The sequence below is a fragment of the Sinohyriopsis cumingii genome, chromosome 4 (genome assembly GCF_028554795.1).
Source record: "Sinohyriopsis cumingii isolate HCF-2022 chromosome 4, ASM2855479v2, whole genome shotgun sequence".
Classification (NCBI taxonomy): Eukaryota; Metazoa; Mollusca; class Bivalvia; order Unionida; family Unionidae; genus Sinohyriopsis; species Sinohyriopsis cumingii.
In genome coordinates, this window is record NC_142964.1 from 15576942 (window position 1) to 15585170 (window position 8229).

Here is an 8229-nt window from a genome sequence, read left to right on the forward strand (position 1 = left end):
GACATATTTCGTCGGGTATTTCCTATAATGATGTATTTTACCGTCTATACTCTGTAATAAACTGTCCCGTATTTCCGCAAATGATGTAAGCGAACCCACTTTTTACAAGTCTTTATGCATACATACAAATATTTGTTAATCGAGTTACTGTTAATAACTGAATGATGTTCTTGTTCATAGATAACATGAAAATAATTGAAAATTTGCTCACGTAGAGTCAGTCAACGGTGATTATAGTACTTAAATGTACTGGTCCATTATTGTAACAATGAAGATAACTTATTTATATTAATATGGACAAAGCTCGTGAAACATACAATATTTCATAATAGATTTTTAGGCAAATTAATACTAAAATGCCTTTCTTTCTGCCAAAAACCTGAAATAAATTTCAAATATTTGTAAAAACCCAATAATTTAAAAAATATGTGCTCATTGCAATGTTGATTTTGACCACATAAGATAAAAATGACTTTGTCAAGAAGACGCTAGTTCTTAACCTATGTACTAAATCTTTCGGGCGTCTGTGAATAATTTATAAATGAATGAGGCATGAATAAATATTAAAAGTATGGCTTCCAATAACCACAAATGGAGGATACGATAAGAATAAAATCTCTGCTTTGTCCCTTTTTTATTAAATCATTTAAGTTGAAACTATACTGAATATACATCTAGTGGCGTACTAAGAGTAACTGGCGCACGGGGTCAAAGGCGTAAATGGCACCCAGGGCGACGGTGATGGCCCAAGGCGCCGAAGCCGGAGGAGTTTTCTTGGAAGGGAGCTAGTGCCCCCTCCCAACAGCTAGGTGGTTTGGTGGAGCGCTGTGAGCTCCCTTTTGCGAGGCTAGTGGCCGCCAACGATGTTCCTGCAACTGAATGAAATTTGGTGCCTTTCGTGGCATCTAGATTCTATAATTCACACACGAAAATCAAGCACGATTGTGTGCATCTCTGTCATTTCCACATTAGGTACAATTATTTCACTTCAAACATATTGCATTTTAGCATGGACAGAAACCATAAATTTTAAGAAAATCGATTTATATGTGAACCGTTTGTTTACAAAAATATAATTCCCAGATACCCGTTCCCATAAATCTAACAACCATAGGTTGTTTGACGGATTCGAAGCTAAACGTTTATTTTAACTGAGTTGTGCTCAGGCGATAGTAATAATCGATGTCTGCATTCATCTCACTTGCTGTGATGCGAATGAGGATTAGCGGGGTGTTGGGGGCCACCGATGGATAGCGTAGCAGTTTGTTCATAAAGCATATGTTGCAGCAGAAATGAGTTTGCAAATTCTTGTTAGACGGTGCGTTATATAATTTGCTGAAACTCTGACATACAAGAGTAACAAATTTACAAACACACAATTTCGGTCATTTTGCGGAAACAATTTATCTACTTTTCTGGCGCCCTGGGCAACCGCCCCGTACGAACCCCCCCCCCCGCCCCGTTATTAAGGTACTGTATGCAGCCTACATGCACAATTCTTAAATCATACAATACGTAGTTTCTTTTTTAAAGCATGTGTGATACGTATATCCTAGAAAATAGGTGATCCTCGGTATCGTGTTAGTGGACGATGCTAGACAGATTGTAACAATATAGTTAGGAAAGTGTCTATATTAAATCTCTGTCATATGTTTAAACTTTGTTTTCCACCTTATCTTGCTATTAATTATGTTAGGTACTTCATGTTTATGATATTTATATAAAACGTTGTGGACCCCGGTGGCCGAATGGTCTAAAGCTCTCGCCTTTACTGATCGCTTCTTTCTCTGACCTCTTAGTAGTTCCCGTAGGTCGATGGTTCTAAATGGAGTTTTCACTGGTTCTTCCTCCACAAGATATACAGGACGCTATGCATAGCCTGTCATGCGCTGAAAAAAATGGCGTTAAACTCAAATTATAAACAACATCATCTAAAACATTGTAAGTAGTTGAATATATATGATATTTTAATATTTACCTCAGTATTCGAAGCAAAATTAATTTGCATTTTGTATCATTCTTAATTCCTCGTTGCCCATTTTGTATATGTAAGTGTATTCCACGTTGACCATTTTTCATATGTAAGTGTATTCCTCGTTGACTATTTTGCATATGCAAGTGTATTCCTCGTTGACTATTTTGTATATGCAAGTGTATTCCTCACCGACCATTTTATATATGCATATGTAAGTGTATTCCACGTTGACCTTTATGCATATGTAAGTGTATTCCTCGTTGACTATTTTGTATACGTAAGTGTATTCCTCATTAACCATTTTGGATATGCAAGTGTATTCCACGTTGACCTTAATGCATATGTAAGTGTATTCCTCATTGACCATTTTGTATACGTAAGTGTATTCCTCATTGACCATTTTGGATATGCAAGCGTATTCCACGTTGACCTTAATGCATATGTAAGTGTATTCCTCGTTGACCATTTTGCATATGTAAGTGTATTGTATGTTGACCTTTATGCATATGTAAGTGTATTCCTCGTTGACTATTTTGCATATGTAAGTGCATTCCTCGTTGACTATTTTGTATACATAAGTGTATTCCTCATTGACCTTTGCATATGTAAGTGTATTCCACGTTGACCTTAATGATTATGTAAGTGTATTCCTCATTGACCATTTTGCATATGTAAGTGCATTCCACGTTGACCTTTATGCATATGTAAGTGCATTCCTCGTTAACTATTTTGAATATGTAAGTATATTCCTCGTAGACTTCTTTGTATACGTAAGTGTATTCCTCATTGACCATTTTGCATATGTAAGTGTATTCCACGTTGACCTTTATGCATATGTAAGTGTATTCCTCGTTGACTATTTTGTATATGTAAGTGTATTCCTCATTGACCATTTTGCATATGTAAGTGTATTCCTCGTTGACCATTTTGTATGTGTAAGTGTATTCCTCATTGATCCTTTTGTATATGTATATGTAAGTGTATTCCTCGTTGACCATTTTGTATGTGTAAGTGTATTCCTCGTTGACCATTTTGCATATGTAAGTGTATTCCTCGTTGACTATTTTGTATATGTAAGTGTATTCCTCATTGACCATTTTGCATATGTAAGTGTATTCCACGTTGACCTTTATGCATATGTAAGTGTATTCCTCGTTGACTATTTTGTATATGTAAGTGTATTCCTCATTGACCATTTTGCATATGTAAGTGTATTCCACATTGATCCTTTTGTATATGTATATGTATGTGTATTCCTCGTTGACCATTTTGTATGTGTAAGTGTTTTCCTCATTGATCCTTTTGTATATGTATATGTAAGTGTATTCCTCGTTGACCATTCTGTATGTGTAAGTGTATTCCTCGTTGACCATTTTGCATATGTAAGTGTATTCCTCGTTGACTATTTTGCATATGTAAGTGCATTCCTCGTTGACTATTTTGTATACGTAAGTGTATTCCTCATTGACCATTTTGGATATGCAAGTGTATTCCACGTTGACCTTAATGCATATGTAAGTGTATTCCTCATTGACCATTTTGTATACGTAAGTGTATTCCTCATTGACCATTTTGGATATGCAAGTGTATTCCACGTTGACCTTAATGCATATGTAAGTGTATTCCTCATTGACCATTTTGTATACGTAAGTGTATTCCTCATTGACCATTTTGGATATGCAAGTGTATTCCACGTTGACCTTAATGCATATGTAAGTGTATTCCTCGTTGACCATTTTGCATATGTAAGTGTATTGTACGTTGACCTTTATGCATATGTAAGTGTATTCCTCGTTGACTATTTTGCATATGTAAGTGCATTCCTCGTTGACTATTTTGTATACATAAGTGTATTCCTCATTGACCATTTTGCATATGTAAGTGTATTCCACATTGACCTTAATGCATATGTAAGTGTATTCCTCGTTGACCATTTTGTATGTGTAAGTGTATTCCTCGTTGACCATTTTGCATATGTAAGTGTATTCCACGTTGACCTTTATGCATATGTAAGTGTATTCCTCGTTGACTATTTTGTATATGTAAGTGTATTCCTCATTGACCATTTTGCATATGTAAGTGTTTTCCTCATTGATCCTTTGGTATATGTATGTGTAAGTGTATTTCTCGTTGCCCGTTTTGCATATGTAAGTGTATTCTTCGTTGACTATTTTGTATATGTAAGTGTATTTTTCATTGACCATTTTACATATGTAAGTGTATTCTTCATTGACCATTTTGCACATGTATATGTAAGTGTATTCCTCATTGACCATTTTGTATGTGTAAGTGTATTCCTCATTGACCATTTTGCACATGTAAGTGTATTCCTCGTTGACCATTTTGTACATGTAAGTGTATTCGTCCTTGATTATTTTGCATATGTAAGTGTATTATTCATTGACTATATTTTATATATAAGTGTATTCCTCATTGACCATTTTGTATATGTATATGTAAGTGTATTCCTCGTTGATTTTTGTGCAAATGTAAGTGTATTCCTCGTTGACCTTTGTGGATATGTAAGTGTATTCCCTGTTGACCTTTGTGCATATGTAAATGTATTCCTCGTTTACAATTTTGTATATGTGAGTGTATCCCTCCTTGACCATTTTGTAACGTATATCCTGAACCATGCAAGTAACGATCATGTGAACTTCTCGGTTTATGCCATGATTGCACAAGTAAAAGTTGTCAACATCTGTGTTGCCAAGTTCCGTGTGTGTGTGTGTGTGTGTGTGTGTGTGTGTTTCATCACGGGAACACTTTGTAGCTTCTTAACATTTCTGAGGAAACTTGTAAAATTGAGGGTTCAGCATGTCGGCAGTTATTTACATTGTAATTTTTTTTTTTTTTTTTTGCATTGCTGGGTTAAAGTAGTCTCTACTGATATATTCTGAAAAACAGAATTTTCATTCTTCATTTTTTTTTTGGTGCAAATTAATTGAATATAGGGTAATCGTTTCACACTCCAATCAAATATGTTCTTGTTTTTACAGTCTTGGTTAGCTCCTTTAATGATTTCTGATGCTGTGCTAGACCTCAAATTAATTAGAAGAATACAAATTTGTAACGGACAATGACTCGTCAGGGTCTAAAAATGAAATGGTATTTTCGTTTTTCATACACGGTGCGAATGTACGGCTTTTGTTAGTGATTTTAACATTAGAATACCTTGATCATTTGTTTCGTATTTTTCCCCAGAAGATATCTTGCCAAATGTGTATGTATCTCAAGAAAATATTATATGCACTCAACTTGAAATCACTGACATAAGACATAGTGATGTCGTTTACAAACATTCTATCCAGGATGTTTACTGTAAAGTTAAGATTATCACTTCAACTACATCAAAAGATGTAAAGAAATACCATTCACACTCGTTGTATCTGGATTTAGCATTGAAATGCAAACATGTGCAGATTGCTCACCTTTGGTGCTGCTTTCGAGCATGCGTGGAACGTGATGTATAGGGTTAATATCCCTAATTGTTTTAATTATTTTTTCTTGTTTTCCGTGATACATAGTTGATATAACTAGACCTTGTTTGCTTCACTATTTACTATCTAAAATACGTGTATCAAATATAAACACTAACAGCACATCAGACGTACTTTGGCTATGTACGTTTCCTTCCACTAGAAGGCGTTTAATCCACGTTCCTCTAAAGTTACATTAGGACTAGCTTATGACTGTAACATGAGGACTTGTTGATGAGAAAGTTACATCAGGACTAGTTGATAATAAAGTTAAACCAGGACTAGGTGATGATTGCAAAGCAAAGCATTATCCAAGCTATTAAAGTACTGAGTAACCAGGCCTGAATATATCTCTCTAGCCGAAGTCATTCAGGTATTGAATAGCCAGGATTTTTGTCTGGCCCAAGCCATTCAAGTATTGAATAGCCAGGATTTTGGTCCGGCCCAAGCCATTCAAGTTTTTTGTCTGACCCAAGCCTATCAAGTATTGAATAGCCAGGAATTTTGTCTGGCCCAGGGCATTCAAGTATTGAATAGCCAGGATTTTGGTCTGGCCCAAGCTATTCAAGTAGTGAAAAACCGGGCCTGAATACGTCTGTCTGACCCGATCTATTCAAATACTGAGTAACCAGGCCTGAATACGTCTGTCTGTCCCGATCTATTCAAATACTGAGTAACCAGGCCTGAATACGTCTGTCTGTCCCGATCTATTCAAATACTGAGTAACCAGGCCTGAATACGTCTGTCTGTCCCGATCTATTCAAATACTGAGTAACCAGGCCTGAATACGTCTGTCTGACCCGATCTATTCAAATACTGAGTAACCAGGCCTGAATACGTCTGTCTGTCCCGATCTATTCAAATACTGAGTAACCAGGCCTGAATACGTCTGTCTGACCCGATCTATTCAAATACTGAGTAACCAGGCCTGAATACTTCTGCTAGTAGAAACTGTAAGAATTAATGCATAGTAAATAGTATACATAATTTAACAGACCTGGGGTCTCCAAAGCTGTAATATGATGGATAGGGAGGATGGCTTTTCTATGTCATAAATTTAACATATTGTTCATGTCAATGAATATATAAACTGTTGAATGAACGAATTTAAACACTGAAATGTATTAGAAATGAATAGATTGCGACTTACTTTGGTATTGGTATTAAACCGTTCGTGTTGTAAGTCAAGTGTGATTGTCGGTCATGTGGTAGCAAATGTCATCGAATTAAACCTCGCACATCCTTAAATACTCACATAATCTTCCCGAATCTTATTTTATAGGAATCTGTCACACCCATAAATATGTTTATCACACTTAAATTCTCATCCAAATCATCGTTTGAATAGCACTAAATTCGATGACTCCAACAGCTAACATCACCGAAATACGTCTGCAGGCAACATGGCCGACACTAGATCACATGACCGGTTCCACACAGTAAATTTATCAAGTTCACATGGGGGGGGGAGGGTAAATTTCACTTGTTGATTGTAAATTATGGCTTTCTTTTATACAAGTATAAGTGGTTTTGAATATTTAATAGTGTATTCTTCATTTGTATGCTGGTCAATATATTTTCATTGTTATTAGCGTTCATCGGTAGTTGTGTACTCTTCACCCAGGCTTAAGTGTCTTGGTTACGACTTTAAGTACATTGACGTTTGACGGACACTACATAATAAGTAATGTTTATATATTTGCTAATGACAGAGTGTAAACGGACAGGTGATGAAAGTTAAATTGTATATGAACCCTCAGTTTGTGAAGCTGTTTGTAGAGTATCTTTTCGGCACCATCAGACCTGTTCGGCGTCTCGGACAAGCAATAATTGGTTAAATTTACGTCATATGACTATTTTCCGAAGAGAATAAATATGAGCGAAATTCGAAATTCGGCAGATGGCTGTCAACAGTTGCCCCTCTATCAACATCTCTCCACCAAATAAAAAGAGCACTGGACTGATGTAGTTATATTTACAACTTTATTGGCTGACATTAAAAAGCTCATATATACTTATAAAAACAAGACAAGTCTACGAATTTCAATTTCTTTATTCTCAAAATAGACTGGAGTTACACACACACACACACACACACACACACACACACACACACATATATATATATATATATATATATATATATATATATATATATATATATATTACAACAATAGGAATCAATTCAAATCAGACCAATTCAATTATATGCTATTGATTCAAGCTTAATATAAAAGTAATATTGTGCCACATAAATAAGCAGCTATCTCCCACCACACTAAGAATTTAGGGCTAACTTTCAAATACATACTCCGTGGGTCGTCCATTTCTCACTGAATGACTACGTTAAGGTTATGAAGGCCAGCATAATATAGCATATGTGTATTGCATGTGTTACACGTAATTAAACACATTCATTCATGTTTTAGTCATATTTCTTGTATTAAGCATATTATGACAATTTAATAGTCAAAATAAAAAGATCCTGACTTTGAGCATTCTGTAAATTTATTATTACATTTACACAAGTTAGCCCATACCCCCACCCCCAAATCGGTTACAATAATGCAGTTTCTGTGTCTTGTCATTTATTACTTTAAAAATGCGGTTCCCAACATCAGGTCGAGACCCAAATTCAAGACGGGGGGGGGGGGGGGGGCGGGTCATCCGTAGGGTCGCATAATAATTCATTTATTGATGACATTGAATAAGGCTCAGTTGGGTTGTGAATGGTCATCATGGTGTAGTATAATTAATATTGGACTATCTATAGGA

The 8229-nt window shown here is 35.7% G+C and overlaps 1 long non-coding RNA gene across 1 annotated transcript; it reads right to left on the bottom strand.

Annotated features, from left to right (window-relative positions):
• Window positions 1-617: 617 nt before the first annotated feature.
• LOC149800662 (uncharacterized) lies at window positions 618-6858 on the bottom strand. The gene is made up of 2 exons (XR_016420417.1): window positions 6605-6858; window positions 618-1889 (listed from the first exon to the last, which is right to left on the bottom strand). It is a non-coding gene; the product is annotated as an uncharacterized LOC149800662 (long non-coding RNA).
• Between the last annotated feature and the right edge of the window lie 1371 nt (window positions 6859-8229).